We start from the raw sequence: 21,386 nt of genomic DNA on the forward strand, positions 1-21,386 counted from the left end.
CTTCCTTCCTTCCTTCCTTCCTTCCTTCCTTCCTTCCTTCCTTCCTTCCCTCCTTCCCTTTCTCCACCCACAGAAATGGTCCATCCCTCCCCTCAAGGGAGGAATTCACTAAGAGACTAAATTCCACATTCAGGCTGCCTGCAGAACTCCCACTGCTGTCAGGGATATTTCTGGGCCTTTAATGAGGGGAGAATTTGATCCTAAGACTTCTTGTTAAGATAAAGACCTGGCTGGTTTATTAACTCTATCCAGCTGGGGTACAGACTCACAGAGAAATAATTAAACATTCCCTGCCTTAGGAGGGTCAAGGTCTCAGAGAAAACCTGGCCTGGATCTCGTGAAAAAGGGAAGACAGTGATCTCTCAGCCCTCTACCAAGAATCATCTCTTGAGAGCCTGAAGCTGGTGGGTCTCTTCCTCTCCCCTCCACACATCTGGATCTTATCTTAAAGTGCATCTTAGAACATCAGAGTTTGTTTATTCATTCAACAAATATTTACTGAATATCTACTATGTGCCACACACTTTGCTAGGTTTGGGTGGGGATATGGTACTTGGAGGACATCCAGCTCATTAATATCACATTACACAGGAATATATAGGAAGAGACCGCGGTCCCAAGGGAAGTCGTGCATCTAGGATAACAGGTTCAGTCAGGACATGGGCCCACTTTCACTCCCATAAAACTCTTCCTCAAGCCAAGCAGGTTTGACCTCCTTCCTGCCTTCCCCGCCCTCCCTGTTATATCCTAAAAGTTTCACTCTCCTTGAGATGGGCACCTCCGCAGTTTTAGCTGCTAGACTGTAAGTGCCCTGAAGGTGGAACCACACCTGTCACCTCTTGGCTGGCTCTTTAGCTGGTCAGGCATCTCAGTGCCTGATTTCCTGCCTGCATTGATTCATTCAAAAATATTTGACTATGAGGCCGGGCGCGGTGACTCACGCCTGTAATCTTAGCACTCTGGGAGGCCAAGGCGGGCGGATCGTTCTGAGCTCAGGAGTCTGAGACCAGCCTGAGCAAGAGCAAGACCCCGTCTCTACCAAAAAATGGAAAGAAATTAATTGGACAGCTAAAAATATATGTAGAAAAAATTAGCCTGGCATGGTGGCGCGTGCCTGTGGTCCCAGCTACTCAGGAGGCTGAGACAGTAGGATTGCTTGAGTCCAGGAGTTTGAGGTTGCTGTGAGCTAGGCGGACACCATGGCACTCGCCCCAGGCAAGAGAGTGAGACTCTGTCCCAAAAAAAAAAAAAATTAAAAAAAAAATATTTGACTATGTATTCAAACAGGAATTGTAATTCAAAGCCTCAGTGCCTTGAAATTAGTAGTAATTTAATGTTTGAGTAATTCATAGTAATTGATATTAACAATAATAACAATAATCTTTACTCAGGATTCGAGTTTGAGAAATATTTTTGCATATATTCGGAATGGTGAGTTTGTAGCTAAACTGGAAGGTGAGGCAGGCCAGTGGGGAGGAAGGCGGAAGGAGACAGGCCCTGGGGTGGGTGTGGGAGGACAGGGTTCTAATCTCCATTCTGTACTTTCGGGCAAGTCACTTAGCTCGTTTCCTCTTCTGTAAAATGATCAGGATACTGACCATGAGAGGTGGTTGCGAGGTTAAGCGTAACTTTGCATGTCAGCAGCACGCGGCCCACCCCCAGATTATTTTGGGTGTTCCGGATCAACTGGCACTGGTTCTTCAGCCGTGGAGAGGGCCATCTGTGGGTGTGGGATACAAGGTCTATAAGGAAGCTCAGCACCAATGACCAAGCATAAAACGATAGACTGAAGACCGTGAGCCGCGTCCCTACACCAGAAGAGGTCGGTGGTTTGTGAGATGCAAACAGTTTTTGTGTTTGCTTCTGTTTGTCCATGTGTTTTAGAAATAGTGGTCAGGATAGGTAATAAATTGGAGTCTGGAGGCAGACCAGGTAGGGGGTTGCCTGAAGGGCCTAAGTGAGAAGAGAAATTCTCTAGTGTGATGTAGTAGAAGAGGGACGGGGGAAAGGTGGGGACAGAGAACAAAACTGCAATAACGGACATTGATCGAGCACTTCCTGTGTGCCAGGCACTGTTCTAAGCACTTTGAAGTCTTAGCTCATTGACCGTATCAGATGGATTAACTTCTCCGGTACTCACAACACACCTGAGGTGAAAGCTATTCTTACCTGTATTTGGAGGTGAGGAAACTGAGACACAGACAGACAGGTGAAGGTGCAGAGAATACACACCTCCACCCCAATTTACTTGTAAGTGGATTTTTAAAATTCTTACAGAAGCATGCCCACACTACAGAAAATAGAAAATTCAACGATTTTCAATTCTACCGCTCTTTCATACCCAATGTGAGCATGCTGGTATGTTTCCTTGGAGAATGTTTTACATGATACTGCCCATTACATATAAGTAATTGTAATCATGGTGTGCATTTATACATATCATGAGCACGTTGCTCCTTGTCTTCAGAACTATAGCTTTCAATGGTGGTTGAATTACTTTATTAATTGGGTATACTAGAACTATTTTTCTGCTACTATGAGCATCTTGGGATATAAATCTTTAACAGCAACTCTTGTTAGGTTTTAATGATATGTTTCCTGAAGTTGAATTATGGAATGAAACCAAGTGGCCAACTTCAGGGCTCTTCATTTCACATTGTCAATTCACTTTTCCCACAGGGTTGAACCTATTTATAATGCCCTGAACGATACAGGAGGCTATCCATTTAACTGCGTCCTTGCAGTTGTGTGTATTATCAGCATTGTGTATTATCATCATTATTATTATTTTTGCTAAATCTATTAGGGAAATATGGTAGACCATTTTAATTTGCGTCTTTTTACTTATTAGTGGGATTGATCCTTTTCTCTCACATAGGGTTGATAATTGTGGTTCTACTTTAGTAATTCATTTTTTGAGAGGGTAATTTTTTCAAAGCAAAAATTTGCATGTTAGGATGAGTGAGTACATGATGGGGTGAGGAGAGAGGTAAAGTTGCAGAACCAGGAGCTTTGGAGCCTAGAAAGCTGGGAGAAGGGTCACCCCTTGGCCTCACAGCAGAGGGGAGGCTAGAGTTCTTGGGGGACGACTTGGAACCTGTTTCAATGCTGTCTGGAAAGTGGTGAGTCTTGCTGTCTTCTGGTTACTATGTTCTTTTTTCTTTTTATTACACAAATAAAATATGTTCATTGCAGAAAAAATAAAGATAAAGATGAAAGAGATAAAAATCAGCCATATTTCTACCATTCAAAGGTAAATCCTTTAACTTTTTAAATATATTCTCTCTTTCTTTGTGAACAAAACATTATAATATACATACCCCATAATAGTTTCTATTATGAGGTTTTTTTTTTTTATCTCAACAATGTATGTCTTGCTCTTCCTCCCTCTTTCACTCTCTCATGCTTTAAATGCCTTTGATCTTGCAGTGTGTTTGCACTTCCTTACTCAGAATTGCTTAGAAGGCTTGAGACATTGTATCACATCTTAGAGGTCCTAGGCCTCTGAACCAAGCCACACAGTTGGCTGCAGTTATTTCTGTGTCTTTTTACCTGATTCTATTTGCTGCCACGTGCTTTTAACTCATATAGGGCAACATGGCTGGATCTGGAAGTACAAACATAAATCTCACGTGTATGCTCATAACACAGACACAATCACTTCTTTGAAGAAAGCCTATGTAATCTAGCAGATTTTCTCCAACGAAGTGATGGAAAAGTCCATGTTGGGTTGACCTTGATACTTCTATTATTAAAAAATTAAAGTTTCATGGGCAGATTTCTTCATAGGCCCAATTTATGAAAGAGGATCCCCATTCTGTTCTTATCATTCCTTCATTTCTTCATAGCTTTTAAAATTTGGTCTCTAGGGGTAGTTGGGTTCTAATGAGGCCCACCAGGCCACCAGCCCCTAAATCCCCTGTCAGATGACAGGCGGAATTTTGGGTGGAACACTTATGTCCCTACTATGGGATAAGCTCTTTCATGGACATTTCATCTATCTAAATTCTCTAATTTTTCCAAGCCTTTTACTGCATCTGTAAAATTAGAAATAATAATACAACTTTGTAGGTTTGCCATAGGATTAAATGGTATCAAGAAGGTAAAATTTTAGTACAGGAACTGGTAGAGCGAAAGTACTCCATAGATGTTGGCTATTATTACATGAGGGGCTGCATGGGGTTTTCACCCGATCACTTAGCATGATTTGCAGTCGTGGTGGAAGCTCCCCTAGGAGGACAGCCCACAGACAGTATGCAAGGTGATTTATATGGGCCATCCCATTCAATTCTTCCACCTTTCTACTAGGTAAGGTATTATCCTCTGTTTTATGAATTCATTTATTTCATTCAACAAATATTTATAAAGCACTGCCTATGTGGCAGGCACTATTCTAGATGCTGAAGACACAGATGTTGATGGACCGAGCGAAGCCCCTTCTCTCGAGGAGCTTGCGTTTGGGTTGAAGGGGACAGGCAACACACAATTGAATGGCTATTGCAGAGGGCGTTAAGATTATGAGGGAGAACAAAGCCAGATACTTGTTTTTACATGGAGGGTCATGGTGCAGGACAGAAGGAGCTTGCTCCTACATGAGGGATCCGGGAAGGCCTCTCTACCCGTGCGACACCTGAGCAGAGACCTGGGACGAGGGAGAGAGCGAGCTACTCCATACGCAGGGGACGCACCCTCCTGGCAGAGGGCCCAACGCCGCAAGGGCTCAGAGGTGGGAACGTGCTTGTTGGAGGCACAGCAGAGCGGGTGGCGTGGTCGGGACGGCGTGAGTGAGAGGGAGCGTGGTGGGAGGAGAGGCGAGGGAAGAAGTACTGGCTGTGGGAGGAAATAGGTAGTAGGTCTGCAGGGCACTGTGAGAACTTGAGCTTTCACTGAAACAGGAAATCACTGAAAGATTTTGAGTAGGGAAGTGACAGGTGATTTGACGTTGTCAAGTATCGCTATGGCTGCTAAGTGAGAAAAGTCTACAAGAGGGTGAGTGTGGAAGCGGGGAGACCAGCGAGGTGACTGTTGCACAGTCTAAGCCAGGGATAAGGGGAACTTGGATCTCGGTGGCAAGGGGGCGGGTGGTATAAAGAGGTCGGACTCGGGGAGGTAGTGCCCCCAGGAAGTGGGGGTGAAAGCACAGTATGATGGGAACACAGGGTGGAGCAGGAATCGAGAGTTTGGTTGGGACACGTTAAATTTGAGACGTATATTAGATGGTCCAGTGGAGATGTTAGGTATGCACTTAGATATTTGAGCCTAGGGTTTTGGGGAGAGGTCTGGCCTAGATAAACATTCAGGAGTTTTTGGCATATAAATAGTACTTAAAGCCATGGGGAAGATCACCAAGGAGATGAGTACAGACAAAACAGAGAAGCAGCCTGAGGACTAAGGTGCCAGCATTTCAAAGTGGCTCAGGTGAAGGGAACCTATGACAGGCAAGGAAATCAAAGCATGGGGTGTCAAGCAATTTGCTTCACTGTGGGTGGCAGAGATGGGACTCCAGGCTCTGTGGGTCTGACTCTGAAGTCTGTCTTACTAACCCCTTAGCAACACTCCAAATGCTGGAGCAAAGAAGGTCTTTTCCTGGAGACATAAAAATACACGGGTGGCTTGCAGAGTCTCACCTCTCCACATGCTGGGGTAGCACACTCGGCCCTCGGGATTGAGCAAATAAGACACTTCACTTGCTGGTAGAACCAGACTACACATCCATCAGCTCCACCTGGTGCAGTACTCAGGGATCTCCAGGGAGCAAGAAAGGCCTGGTAATTAAGAAAGATTCCTTTCCTGAGCTGCAGTGGGTCACAGTGACTGTCAGGGTTAAAAGATTGATGGCTTAATAAAGACCACCTGAAAAGGCAATCGACCAGCAAGGGGAAAGCAATCATCGCCACCCACCCACCACCGGCAGAGTCTCCATTCAGGTCCTACCATGAAAGCAGAACTGCTTGCAACTCTGCACCAGATCTCAGCTGGCCTCATTTTGTAATTGTGAACGATCCTCAACCAACCATAGATGCATTCGTTCATTCATTTATAGCAACTCTCTGCCCAGTTCCTTGACTGGATATGTAGAGATGAATAGGACCCAGTTCCCCTGCTCTCAGGAGTTCAGAATGTCGTGGAGGCCACGACCCATGCATGATTCTGAAGGAGCCAAGCCCTCCACTTTATAATGCTGCATGTATGCATGTTTTAATCTTTTAAACATTCATTTCTATAATGGTGTGGTGATTTAGAGCCCAGAATATAGTAAATGCTCAATAAGTTACTCACTGATTTGAAGCAGTGAAGTTAAACAGAAAGAGCCTAGACTTCAAGAATTAGGAGACCAGCATTATCGCTACAGCCGTGGCAAAAAATAGCTTTGTAACTTTAGACAGGTTACACTTTCTTCTCTGGATCTTAGTTTGCCCATCTGTCAAAAATGGGGTTGGATAAAATTATCCTTGGGGATATTTTAGATTTAAGATTAAGATTTGTCAAAAGGTCTAAAAGTCTCCAGTAAAAAAGAAAAAAAAATTCCCTTCCTAAAATGCTGCTAAATGCTGTGAGTGCGTTTCATAGCACAGATGTTCTAGAGGATTCAAGCAATAGAAGCAAGCAGATGTGTGCTTGCTTGTTAAACCTACCATCTTCTTTGTGGAGCCACTCCCTTCCCCTGTCTTCCTCAGATCCCAATTTCTCAGGCGTTCAGCAGGAAGAGTTGGCCAGGCAGTTTCCTGGAAACTTGGCCCAGGTCATTCCCTACGGCAGCCCAACAGCAGCAAGGTGGAAAGTCTGGTAGCGGCCTTTGCCTGTTGCAGGGCCTGCCAGCAGCAGTGCCTATGTATGTTGGTGGGGAAATGGTCACTGCAGAGCTTCCTCATGCTTTGAGCCAGATGAGGGCTGGATCTGTGGGCGCCCTAGCCCAGAATTCAGGCAGACGGCACACAGGTTGCTCTTTTTGTTGGCTGCCTCCTTCAAGAGAACTTGCTATGCACGCGCTGTGAGTGCAGGACGTCCCATTTGGGAGCTCTGCCTGCAGGATTTTCCCGAGGGAGAGAGTCCCCTGAGGCTGCTCTCTCCATCCCCACTGCCCCCACAGCAGCTTCAGCGGGGGCTTTTTCCTGCGACAGAACAATTACATAGTCTCGTTCCTAAGTGAGGGTCTGCCTACAGTCTCCTTCCAATCCACTTTCTACAAAGGAGCTAGAGTTACCCTTCTGGGAATAAATTTTTAAAAAGGGAAAAAATCCACTTCAAACAAGTGCGGTCCACCACCCCCTGGGGCTGGGCCTCCCGAGGCTCCTGCCACACCAGGCATCACGCAGACACCCCCCGCAGGCTGCCGGGCCCAGTTGGCGCGGCCTGTCTACCTTTCCAAGCACTTTTTGTCAAAGGTGTCGTTGTCCTTTCACTCACTAATTCCATCCACTTTTGGTTTCCTGAGTGCCACACTCCGGCCCTCCTCAGGGTTTGCCCGATCTTTTCTCTCTGCTCAGAGGCCCCTTCTCTCGCCTCTTCCTTTCCTCTTCCTCTGATCAAATTCGCCTCTGAGAGCCTTCCCTGGCCTCTTTATCTAAAGTGAAAGCTCTCAGCTCCTGGTACCTTACAATGTGCAAATGTTTTATTTCTGTGTTTTTTTGTTTGTTTGTGTTTTCCCGTCACCCCTACCAGACTGCAAACTTACACTCCAGGAGAGCAGAAACCGTTTCTGTGTTATTTACTGTTGTCTGTATCTCCAGGGCCCGCTCGGTACCAAGCACACAGCGGACACTCCGTGAGTGTTTGCTAAGCACAATTCACTATTGCAAGAATGTGGAAACAACCCAAATGCCCATCAATCCATGAGTGGATTATCAAAATTTGGTATATGTTCACAATGGAATATTAATCATAAGAAATGACAGTGATCTAGCACCTCTTACACTTTCCTGGATTAAACTAAGCCCATTATCCAAAGTGGAGCACCACAAGAGCAGCAGAACGGGACCCATTTGTACTCACCATCAAATTGGTATTAACTAATCAACACATAAATGCGCATATCAGAACAACATCTAGTGGATGCTAGGGAAGGGGGAGGGCGGTGGGAGGAGGGGGGAAGAGGGAGGAGGGGAGGGGTATTTGTATACACAAGGAGGGCAATGCGCACTACCCGAAGGATGGACATATTCGAAACACGGACTTCGGTGGGGGGGGAACCAAGGGCAACACACGTAACCTAAACATATGTACACCCATAATTTGCTGAAATAAAAAAAAAAAAAAAAAAAAAATGGCTGCTCTGGTTCTGCTCAACCTCCCAACACCACCCCCAGGGCACGGGCACCCAGCTCCCCCAGTGTGCAGCGATCTTCCAAACACACTCCCTTCTCGCGTTGCCCCCTTGCCTGAAACATCCTTCCTCCCCATTTTCCTCCTGGAACACTAACTCATCTTTCAAGACTCAGTTCAAATATCATCTTCTCTTTGGTGCTTGTCCCTATCCCTCCTGTCAAAACTAAAAGCATCCGCTTGAGGTCCGTGCACACCTGTATGGTGGCTTTTGCCGCTCTGCACTGTCCTGATGTTTCCATATCTGCTTCCCCCACTAGACTGACCCGTTGGAAGCAAAGAAGAGATCCATTTTATCTTCTGTCCCCTCTTCTTAACAGCGCTTGTCACTCAGCACTTGATGAATGTTTGTGGAGGGAGTACGTACCTTAATAAATAAAGGAAATTGCTTTGTGAAATGTCTCTGTGTGAAGTCTCCCTATCTGAGAAACCCCTGTGTGTGTACCTGCTGTTTGGACATTCCTTCTTGGAGGTTTTCCCTGGGGTTCCTGGTTCAGGGAGCCATCTCTCTGTTTTGTGTCTTCTAGGATTAGGCAGTCGGTTTGGTTTACAAAACAGAGTTTGCCGTTGCCCGCTTTCAAAGCAACCTAGCAGTCAAATTAAGGTCTCTCAGGAGAAATCAGGATGCTGGTGAAGGCACAGCTCCACTCCCACATACTTTGCTTACTACTCTACCCACACACAGAACCGGTTGTTAAGGATTCATTCGTTCACTGACTCATTCATTCATTCACTCACTGTCCATTGTTCTCCTGCTATGTGCTGGGCACCGTGTTGGTCCTGTGGTTACAGAGATGTAAGAGGTAGTGATGATCCTCTTCCTTGTAGATGAGGAGGCACAGACAGACAGACAGACAGTGTGATGTAATCGGGGGGGGGGTGTGCAGTCATGTGGCACCAGAGGGAAAGGAGGGCTTTCATCCGCCTGGGGGACATATTCTGAGTGCAGGGGCTCTTTATGCTGACTTCCAGTAGATGAGTAGAATTATTTGATGCATTAGGGAGGATAGAAGGGAGGAAAAGAAAACTAAGGAAGGTGGAGGGAACAGCAGTCACAAAGGCCTGCAGCAGGTGTGCTTGGGAAATGGCAACGGGTTTGAATTCACTGCTGTCCAGAGCTTTGCTGCTCAGGGTTTGCTGTGTGGACCTACAGAACTGACATCGCCGCGGAACTTGCTGGAACAGCAGAATCTTGAGCTCTACCGTGGACCAACTCAATCAGAATCTATATTTTAACACGATCCTCAGGGAGCTGCCAATGCTGCTGGTCCAAGCCCGGCACCGTGAGGACCACCGTGGCGGAGCAGAGCAGGATGCGGAATTTCTGGGAAAGGAGCTAGGGCAGCAGCAGGATTCAAATCCTGAAAGCCTTGACTGTGGAGGAGCTTGTCCTGGATGCTGGGGACCACTGTGGGGTTGTTACCCAGGAGCGTGACATGGTCTACTGTCGCGTTGGAAGAGCTCTCTGGCAGCACGTGGAAGGACAGGCTGACAGGCTGTCACTACATTCCAGGTGAGACCGATGGAGTTTGAACCAAGTCAGTGGTGGTAGAGATGGCTTCAGGGTAACTTTGGGGGTCAGAATCTATAGGAGTCAGGCCAATTGGGTGGGCGGTGGGAGTCACAACCCCCTCCTCCTTGGGGCCCGGAGGACGGCCTGCTGCTCACTCCCTCCCCGCAGCTGTTGCCCTTCTGTGCCCAGAGAGCCACCCGCTTCACTTGCCTCCTCTTCCGAGTCTGCCTCTGGCTCCATCTGACAGGTTTCAGCCTGAAGTGTTTGAAGAAAGGGGTGCAGTAAACCATTCAGAAACAGGATTTATTAATGGGAGGCATGTAATTACTGCCAGACACAGCAATCTGAAGAGTTTATGGCCTGAGAGTCTGGTGTCATTCATTAAAACAAAGTGGGATCTTGGCATGGACGCCAACACCCTGGGACCAGACCCGTCTGCTCCTGTGAAAGCCCCACCCCCGGCAAGTTGAGCAAGTTGAGCCCAGCTCAAGAGGCAAAGGCAGATAAGTCACCAGGGCAGGGAGTCTGGCTCTGGGACAGGCCTTGCTGGGACCCCCTGGAGGAGCAGTTCTTGGTGCCAGGGCAGGATTCCTGGAGGGGATGATGGCCTGCCGGTTTTTGTCTGTTGGACCTCTGATTCCATAGTAACATGTCAGCAGACTCATCACTAACTATGATCTCGCACACTTGTGACTTCTCCAAAGACTTCCTCCCTTCCATGTCGCATCTCAACAGCCCCTCATGGAAACCACGATGCAGACAGCAGAGGTTAGCATCACCTCTTGACAAATGAGAAACTGAGGCGCAGAGAGGTTTGGTGAGTATCCCAAATTCACATGGGCAAAGGGACACTTCTGTACTGAGCTCCCACGAGGCCGTGCTCAAAGTCCCAGCTTGGTGGTGAGGGTGCTGGTTTGTCTGGAGGGCAGACCTGGCTACCAGAGGCCCTGGCTGCTGCAGGACTCAAGTCTAAACCCAGGATTTCTTTTGAATAGTTCTACGAACTTGGAAGAGCTGTTCTGAGTCTCAGTGTCCTATAATATAAAACGGGGAGAGGAAAATGTGTTACCTCCTTTTCAGGGTGGACATGGCTTCGCAGGGTCTGGTGCTGGTCACCTTCCTTTCCCCTAACTGGTGACCCTCTCTGGGCCTCCCAGAAAGCCCCACACTACTCAGGACGGGGATGCTGATGCTCAGATGAGATAATGGAGGGAATATGCTTTGGAAAATCCTTGCACACCATTCAAATGTGAGGTAATAATAGAAAAATGGATCTGCTACCACCCTGCCAAGAAACCAGCAACTTTTGAGACAAAAAGCAGACCCGAAGTCTAGAATCCTCATCATCGTGATTGGGTTTGGACAGAGGAATTTTTCTGACCTTTCAAACATTTATCTCAAAAGTTATTTTATATTGAGGAATAGAGAGGACATCTGTAAAGCACAGTGTGGAACCCAGAGTAGGCTATGGATATCTGGCAGGTATTAGCATACCGATTAGGATACTGTTCCATTCGACTGCAAGCTCTTCCTGGGGACTGCCGTCCCAGTTATCTGAGTATTCCCTAGTGCCCAGCACAGGATCTGGCATATGATAGGTGCTCAGCAATTGCTTAAACTGAACCAAATTGGATTCCATCTTATTCCACGGGTTCTTTGAAAGCAGAGCCTATGTTTTACTCATTTCTCTCTTTCCAGAGCCAAGCCTATTGTCTGGCACAGAGTAGGTGCTTAGGAAATTCAAGATGGATTGAAATTGAGCACAGAGAAAAATAAGGCAGGCTTATCTAATGTCTGCACTGAATGTGGGAGGAACCCGGGGTCCAGGTAGGGAAGGAGTCTGGGATGTGTAGCCTGAGTAGGTACCGGTCAAATGACAGGCTCACTTCAAAGGCACATGGTAGGGAGGGGAGGGGAGAGGATGTGGTTTCCCAAATGCGTTTTTGGCTGGGAGGGGAGCCTTAGTTGGCAGCAAGGGTCAGGTAGGGGGAGGCTGGCAGCATAGGGGAGGCCCCAGCTAGGGCTACAGAGACAGGGACAAATGAGCCAGAGGAGAGGAAGCAACTCAGATGGAGACGAAATGCACTTAAAATCTCCTTTGCCCCTCTGCATCTGCAGGAACTTACGTGGCAGTGATGTGAGAGCTGGAAGGAAAACAGGCTTTGCAGTCAAATAAATCTGCGTGCAGAGACTCTCAGTGCGAGCCAAGACTGTGGGGGCTTGAAGGTGATGTTTTGTTTTTCTGAATCTCCATGTCCTCATCTAAAAGAAATGGGATAAGTGATTCTTACCTTACAGGGTTGTTGTGGATATCAAAGGAGTGTCTTGTAAGTAATAACACAGCCATTTATTAAGCACCTGCTCTCTACCAGGCACCGTGCCTAGTAGCTGTATGGATTTAATTAGTGATCCCCTAATCACCCTGCAAGGTCGTTTTTATCATCTCTGGTCTCCACTGCAGGAAACTGAAGTTCAGAGACGCGGAACACTTTGCTCCAGTGACAGAGCTGGACACCCAACCGGGCTCTGTCTGTGAAGATGACTCATGGATATGCGCGGACATGACGATTACATTGCGTGAATCTTAGCCAAGCCCAAAACTCTCCGACAGCAGCAGGTTCCTTCACTGTCAGCACTGTATTTCCCTCACCTCTCCCCTTTATTTTTTTGAAAAAGCTAAACCTTTAACTAACCTGGCAATCTACGAAAGGGGGGTAAGTTCCACTAAGTGATTTAAACGTGATTCGATTCCCTCTGTCCAGGTGCTCTTTGGCTTCAATGGGACGTGGATCAGGAAATTATTTCTAGGTGTTTATATGAGGGAAAAGGAAAAGCTGCTGAGAGTTCAACTTTTGGACACTCCAACAACGTCTGAAATATCAAAAACTATCCTTCCAAAAGAAAACTATCAACTCTTTTGACTGTGTTTGGAATCTTTGAAGCTTTAGCCAAAGATGAGATAAATGTGAAAGGTAAGGAAAGCAAATTAACTTTTAGCACAATCTACCACGTGCCTGTGTCTTGATGTACTTTCTTCTCAGTTCCTTCCAGTAACCCTGTAGGGGAGGTATCCTTAGATGCATTTTCCACATAAGAATGCTCAGAGAGGTGAACATTTGTCTGAGATCACACAGTGATTTGGCATCAAAGCCAAGATTCAAACCTTAGCCTGCTTGGTCCTGAAGCCAGGTCTTTTTTCTTCTACTCTGAGCTTCTTAGTCTATGTGTCTCCTGATGGCAGCTGTTGCATCCTCTTTCTTTAAAGAGCCCATCCTTTGGTCCTGTACAGCCCCCCAGAGAGATCTGGCAGTTTTAGAAGAAAAAGGACTTTCAGCTTAAGACTGCTTGGGACCACCAAAGGTCCTCAACAGACACGTAGGAGAGCATGCTTTTGGAAGGTGCTCTTAGTGAATTGGACACTGGCTGGATGGTTCTATTTTTGGATGTGAACTCAGGCATCAGGAGCAGGTGGTATCTTTTTTTTTTTCTTTTTTGGCAGAATGGATTGGACTTGGGGGAGGAGGAGGAATGAAGCAGGGAAGAGAGCTCTTTTCAGTTTATCTAAAAGTGAGTATTATGAATTTAAGCAACCCATGTGCAGTTCCCATTATACAGTGGTTTTATGTAGATCCAGACTGCTACAGGTGGAAGATGTCCTATCTGTCCCACCTTATTTAATTTTTAATGCACTCTTGGATTGTAGTTGTGGACAAATCCAAACAAGCTACCAAACACTTAGTTTGCATGCCATCCTCGGGCTTCTCCTTCCAGGGTAGTGGAAAGCTCACGGGCTTCAGAGTTGGTGAGATACGAATTTGACTTTCAGCCATGCCGCGGATCTGTGTGGCTTTGGGCAAGCCACCCAATGTCTCTAACCTCAGGCCCTCCATCTGTAAAATGAGTACAATAATGCCTGCTTTTTAAGGTTGTCATGGTTGTAAAGTACTTGATGCTTGGCAGACACTCATTAAACATTAGTTACTTTTTCTCCCTGTATCTCAAAGTGCAAATTCATTATCTATTATATATTCTGTTAGGTCGAGAAGTGGGCACGTATGATGACCTATATTTTTTAGGACAGCTTGGATCCACCCAGATTGTTGGCAGGGACTATCAGCCTTGGTTTAAGACTTAAGCCAATGCCCATTATGTCATTATGGAGCCTGCAAAAGTGATTACTAATGTTACTTTTCCAGTTCACTGCGGAGCAGAGGGGAGAGTTTTTCACACTGCTGGCGTTTTGTTGGAGCACGACGATATGAATCACAGATGGCTTCCTCGGCAGATGTGGCCCTGTAGAACTGCAGTGCTGGTTTATAAGGGGTTTAATGAAAACCTGGCACCCTTCCAGACTTGAATCAATCCTCTGGGGTTCTCGGCTTATGCACACACAGACCAATCTGCAAATGTGCACCCTGTCGATGGTGTGGGGAATGCTGGGGTGAAAAGTTTTTACCTGAGAAACAAAGCCAAACCGATCTGGCCAAGTTCACAGGCGTGGGGCCTGGGAGATGGAACAGTGGTGTGGAAGGGAAGTTCGTAGGAGGAGAGTGGCTATATCTGGAGGATGTCCAGATGGCCACTGCCCAGCTGGGGGTGATCTGGGCTCAGGTAGAAGGATGGCTTTCCCAGCTGCTTGGAGCTCACAGTATTTTCTTCCTTGCCACAGGTTAGGAGTAAGCAGGAGCCACAAGTGGGAGATAAGGAATAACAAAATAGTTTCATTAGTTCATAGTGTAGATTGGAACTGGACTTGCCTATTGTTGCCTCCGCTTGAAATGGGCCGCTGTTATTTCTCATCTATTTCATTTTGCCATCAATTGTCATTCCTTGGCGAAGACTTCCTTGATCACTTTCCTAAAAGAGAGCCTCCAAGCTCTTTGCTATGTTCTATCTTAGCTGTGCATTTATTTCATGACATATCACAATTTATTTGCCTATTTGCTTGCTGCTTTGGCCCTTTAGTACAATATAAGCCCCTTGAGGGTAGGAACTCTGTTCATCTTGTTGACCAAGGTAGCCCAGCGCCTAGCGGAGCACCTGGCATATAGTGGACATTCAATAAATATTGTTGGAGGAATGAATAAATTTTGTGACAACGAGATCAGTCTTTGCAGCTTAATGCCACCATTTACAAGTTGTATAACTGTCCACGTTACTTAATCTTTCTTGGTCTCAGATTCTTTATCTGTAAAAAAGGGATAAAAATTCAATAAAGGATAGCTGTTTATGTAGAATAGCATCTTGCACATAAGAAACAGCCAATAAATTGAAGCTATCATTATGCAATCATTGAAGAATTAAGTTAACCACCAACAAATGTTTATCAATATCTCTGTTCAGCTCATATCTATTGAATATCTAGTATATGCCATGCCCCAAACCAAGCACTTTTACACGCATCATCTTATGTTATTCTTCACAACAACCTTGTAAGATGTTCTCATTTTAGAACAAAGGAAACAGACTTAGATTAAGTGGTTTGAACAGGCTTATGTAGCTATTCAGTGGCAGCGGCAATATTAACTCCATTTCTATTTTTAAAGCATAATTTTCCCCCATAATTCCAGGCTGCTTCCTATTAACACTCACTCTGGATAAATAAACATAAGGAAGCCACATTCTCTGTCCTCTGGGGGCTCTGGTTTAGGCGATAAGACATGTGTAAGAGTAAAATGAACACTAATAAAAACCAAAGTTTTTTGTGCTGCTTTGAAGTTTACAAAGCTTGTCCCAATATTTACAACACGTTCCAGTTTTAAAAGATTATTATCCAGGATATATAAATAATTCATACAAGTCAATAAGAAAAAGACAAACAACCCAATGGAAAAATCGACAGATTATAAACAGGCAATTCAAATCACCAATAATCACATGAAAAGATGCTTGGCATTACTAGCTGTTGGGGAAATTCAAACGAGTCCACTAAGATACCACTGCCTATCTGTCGGAGAGGCAAAAATAACAGGGAGAAAAACCCAAGTGTCGATGAAAATAAGAAGAAATGGGAACTACCATACCATGCCTACCATGCCGGTGGGACTGTAAATTGGTAAAGTCAGTTGGGGAGCAACTGGCAATACTTACTAGGGGTTGATATGAACGTAGCCTGAGGACCAGGGCTTCCTCAATGAGGTAAAAACCTTACAGAAACGCTCACGCATGTGCAGAAGGAGACGTGCAGTGACGTTCAGTGTCGGCATTTTATATAACAGTGAAATATTGGAAACAATTTAACCGTACATTAATAGGGGAACGGATAAATAAATCGGTCATTTGTAGATGGAACATGAAATAGCAGCTGACGGAATAAATTAGAGCTACACTTAACAACGTGGCTAACTCGCTGGAACATATCGTTGCATAAAAAGGCGCAAGCTGCAGAAAGGCAGACAGGATATCATTTATGTACGCTTAAAAAACATGCGAAACAATGCCACATGTTTAAAATTAACTCTATTTCTCTACCAGAAAGATCTGGTCAGGAGTAATACATGCTGCTAGACGGTAATAATTACTTCTGGGGAGGAGATAGGGAAAGTTTGTAAAGAGGACTTTTATGGAACCTTCAACTGAATGTTTTAATTAAAAAATAATCTGAAGCGAATATGGCAAAATATTAATATTTTCAGATCCAGGGGGTGGGTAAAGTATGTTTGTTATATTTTTCTTTGACCTTTTCTGCATGTATGAGGTATTTGATAAACCAAACAAACACCTAACTAACCCAGAGCTTCTTCCCCAAACTATCTAATTTGATCCTCTTTAAGACCCTGGGGGCAGCCATGAAAGAAAAAATGTTAAACTCTGCGGTTTCAGGCTTTCCCTCTCTTGGCACCTGCCTTTTGTTGTGCTGATTGGGGCTGCAGGGCAGGTGAAGAAGAGGCTAATAGATTTTCATTAGAAAGGGCCTGCAGCCATGGTGGGGGTCGGGCAGGGGGCAGAGAAAGGGGGAAGGGAACCAGGAGGGTGAAGGTGTTGAGGTTCTGAGACAAGGTTGAAGAAACTGAGGTTCAGAGAAGGAGAGTAATTTATCCAACATCCTACAGGGGCAGAGCTGGAATCTACACCCCCCATTACCTAACTCTATATTTAGGTCAAAGGCAGAAGCACAGATATTGAATGTGGACAGATGTGGACAGATGTGGGACAGATCCCAGCTCAGCTATTTAGTATCTGTGTGACCTTAGGGACCCCACCTAATTCTCTGAGCTCGGGTCCCTGTTGCCTCTCTTAGAGTGTCATTGAGAGGAACAAGTAACATAATGTATATAAAGGGACTAGTGGGAATCGATACTGTGTCTAAATCTTGGTGTTTACTCCACAAATAAAGTTACAATCACCATCCCCAGTATCATTTCAATCTGTTTCAGCCATTCTTCAATAACTTGCCTTGTAACTTTCTACCCCCACTCCCCTGCTCCCCCCAGCCTAAGGCTGGACAGTTTTCTATGGGCAAGCAACCAGTTTATCTGTGTCCAAAAATCGGTTTCAGCATTCCAGTGAAGTCTACCAAACCCGGAGACAGGGAGAAAGAGCACCTCCTTTTCTCTGGAGTCCTTACTCCTAAGAGTGCAGTCTGATGTCTCATCAATTTTGGGAGCAGTCACATCACACATGTCTACTGAACTATCGACTAAAGCCCCTGAATCCTTTTATATAACTTACAATTAAAATTTGTCCTTTGCCCACCCTATACAGTTGGATTTTCCAACTCAAATGAAGGATCTTGAATAGAAAATATGGAGGAAAGACCAAGATAACAAAAAAGATCCTAGTGCTATGGAGGAAATAAAATTGCTTATATTTCGTGAGTATCATTATGATCTTATGGGTTCCTTTTTAAAAAAAATTATTGTTAAATGTGCTATAAATCATTATCATCATTGTTCTTTTTGATTTCCCAATTGATTTGACCAGTGGGAATTCCTTCGAATCAATTCCTATGTCTTTTTGATACATCTCCTTCAATCTTTGAGTCCCTGCTTGTTTTCTGACATAAGGTATTCCAAGGCTTTCTTTGTCCCAGAACCAGAATCAGCTGTGTCTCCAAGGAGCACTGGTTTTTTTTAGTGGAGAATGGTGTTTAGAAATGAAGATTTGAGTACTATATGTGCACTCTGCTACTGGGATATCATTGCTTCTGGGCCCTTTCAGTGTAGAAAAATAAATCAATGTATATCTCTCTCTCTCTCTCTCTCTCTCTCTCTCTATTAGAGTCTCAGTGATTAATTTTACGTGTCAAAAATGCCCAAATATTTGGTCAAACACTCTTCCGGATATTTCTGTGAGGATGTTTTGGATGAGATTAACATTTAAATCACTTTGGGCACAGCAGAGTACCCTCCCTGATGTGAATGGGTCACATCAAATCAGTTGAAAACCTGAATAGAACAAAAGACTGACCTCCCCTAAGCAAGAGGGAGCTCTCTAGAAACTGCCCGGGACTTGAACCTCAGCAATGACGGCTCTTCTCCGGACCTCCAGCCACCTTGCAGATTTTGAACTTGGCAGTGTTCATAATCCTGTGAGCCAATTCCTTGAGTGAATCTCTCTTTCTGTACATACACGCATCCTAACGGTTCTGTTGAACTGAAGAATCCTGATTACCACTGAGGCCGATACCTCCGATTCAAACCTAATGCCATGGTGTCCTCGCTCACTTTCCTCATTTGTATTTGTATCTCCTGTCTTTTACAGCGACAATCACGGTTTCCAACAAAAGTCAATACATTTACTCATTCATTACAGCCCAAATACACGTAATAAGACAACTATCTTGGACTCTTCGATATCATGAAAGAAAGGAAATAAAAAAGCAGGAGAAGTGTTCTGTGTGAGATAAAACTAGAGACCTGACCACCAAAAGCAGCGCATGACACTTGCTTGGATTCTGGGCATAATTGGGGAACTTTGAATATGGACATTAGATATTTTATAAAACTAAATTTCTTGGATCTGATACTGATATGACATAGAAGACATAATCATTTGTAAGAAATAGGAAATGTATGTTATTTAGGAAGGCAGTGCTTTGATGTTGGCAAATTATTCTTAAATGGTTCACAAAAATATATAAATAAATATACATAGATACAGATATAGATTGATTGATAGAGAGATATTGTTTGTGTGTATGTGTGTGACAGAGGGGGAGGGAGAGAGAGAAGGGAAATGCATGCAAAGGTGGCAAAATACTAATGGTTGGTAAATCCAGGTTTAGGAAAATTCAAGTTTAGGATTATTCTTTCAACTTTTCTATTGAAATTTTTCTACTTGAAACTTTTCAAAATAAACAGATGGTGGAAATAGTAATAAATATTATATATCGAGTGTTATATATCTACTAGCAGGTATTACGCATCGAGTGCTGACTTAGTGCTGGGCATGTGTTAAGTGCTGTACGTACACCATTAACTTGTTTAATCCTCACCACCATCCTCTGAGGTCGGTAACATCATCCTACTTTACAGCAGAGGAATCTGAGGCTCAGAGAGGTGCAGAAACTTGCCTAAGTTCACATGGCCAGCAGGATAGAAGGAGGCCCAGACAGAGGAGTGTCCTGCCAGGGCCATCAGCTAGACAGTGGCCACAGCAGGACCAGGACAGAGGCATCTGATTCTTAGTCCGGAGCTCAGTCCATTGTAACAGAAACGTTCTTCTTCCTTGTTTTCTTGCTCACTGGGGCTCCATTTACAGAAAGATTTCTTCCAGCTCTGCTAGGCTCATTGCAAAGAGAAAAGATTTTGTTTCTCCCTTTGCCTTTGAAATAGATAAGCATCCAGCTTCCTGTCCTCTGGCTTTTACCCAGACCTTTTATACTCATTATTCTCAGCAATGCACGTCTCCCTGATTATTGGGTCACAACTTTATCAGATTCCAGAGATGTGAAAACCCAAGCAGGCAGCAGAGGCTTCAGACTAAGGGCAAGCATTCCCATTCATTAACGGAGGGACAGTGATTCTTTGTCTGCTTCTAGCTATTTGCACGCTATTCACTTTAAACACAAGCATAGAGTTAGCCTAGTACAGTGTTCTGCACACTGGGGGTTATGACCCATTAGTGGCTCTTGAAATCAATTTAGATGGTGGCTGTCAGCATTTAAAGAGTGATTTAGAATCAAATCAGATAGAGTAGAAAATATCAGCACGTATGCTCATTATAAAGGTAGGTATTGTTTTGTGAGTACACACACAAACACGTATGTTTGTTCTGAGTGATAGTGTAAAATTTATTTCTTATTATGAGTCACAGTTTAAATGATTCCAAGGCTACTAGTCTAAGGCAGTGATTGGCAAAAACCTGTTTTTGTGAACAAAATTTGTTGAAATATAGCCATATCCGCTAGTGTATGTATTGTTGTTGGCTGCTTCCATACTACAACGGCAGAGTTGAGTAGTTGTGACACACTGCATGGCCTGCAAAGCCTGAAATATTTATTACTTGGCTCTTTACAGAAAAATTTGCTGTCCCCTTATGGTCTAGGATATTGAGGCAGAAACTTCTAATTCAAAGTCAAATAAAGCTCCCATTGTATACAATCTCTAGAATTTCTATCTCTAGGATTTCTCCCCCAGCAAGCATCTAAGCTGTAGTATTCACATGTAGATTTATGTAAATGCATATATAACTATGGAAATGTAGGTATAACAAATGCAATTATTGCTTAGGAAACTGGGAATATTGAAATGCCATGTCCCAGCACATAGCAAACAGGATGACCTTTCCATCCTAGGAAAATATTTTGATGTTTAACCTCGTTGCACTCAACCAGACGTTTCCTTGCACAAATTTTCAAGTGAAATACTTCAATCCTGAATTCATCTTGGGGGCCACGTGTCTTATCCAAGTTAAATATTTCCAGAAAATAAATGTCTAGACACCGTCTCATATAAATTAAGCACCCGGTTTTTAAAAGATTCCTAGCAGACCTCCTTTTTGGTATGTGGGTGAATATAATTTCACTCCTGTGCAAAATGCTGGGTAAAACCTGATGTGCCTAAGTCAGTGCACCTGCAGGTGGTTAATGAGTGCCGTCCAGTCATTAGTGGGCAACGTGTGTGTGCCCATGTGTGTATGCGTGTGTCTGTGTGTGCAGGCATGTGTATACCTCTGTGTGTGCGTATATGTGTGTTAGGGAGGGGGAGACAGAATGGGGAAGACAAGACTCAAAGAATATATTACATATTTCATAGAAGAGCTCCCTTTTCTTTAAAATTATTATTTATGAGAATCTTGGATAAAAAAGCACATATATGTTGACATCTGCCTCAGCGAGGCTGCCGTATTTCCGGAATCTTCTCTTCAGACAATAAGGAACATGTGAATGAAATACATGAACATGAAGTTCTGTTTTATCTCTTTGACTTCATTTTATTCGTGTTTGAGGTTTTTTAAACCAATAGGCTTTATTTAATTCAAATGAGGTATTTTAGTGTTTTTGACATTTATATTTTCTTTGATATACACTCGTATCACTGTGGTATAAATTACAAGTTTTTTCATAAAAAAGGAAATCTTTAAGGAAAAACAAATACTTGAAAGATCA

General features: G+C 44.3%; 1 long non-coding RNA gene across 1 annotated transcript; it reads left to right on the forward strand.

Annotated features, from left to right (window-relative positions):
- The first annotated feature begins 12,530 nt into the window (after nucleotides 1-12,530).
- On the forward strand, nucleotides 12,531-14,796 carry LOC105806313. Its single transcript, XR_001137258.1, has 3 exons — nucleotides 12,531-12,807; nucleotides 13,335-13,402; nucleotides 14,032-14,796. It is a non-coding gene; the product is annotated as an uncharacterized LOC105806313 (long non-coding RNA).
- Nucleotides 14,797-21,386: the final 6,590 nt, after the last annotated feature.

The sequence above is a fragment of the Propithecus coquereli genome, unplaced genomic scaffold, assembly GCF_000956105.1.
Source record: "Propithecus coquereli isolate 6110/MARCELLA unplaced genomic scaffold, Pcoq_1.0 Scaffold14, whole genome shotgun sequence".
In the NCBI taxonomy this organism is placed as follows: domain Eukaryota; kingdom Metazoa; phylum Chordata; class Mammalia; order Primates; family Indriidae; genus Propithecus; species Propithecus coquereli.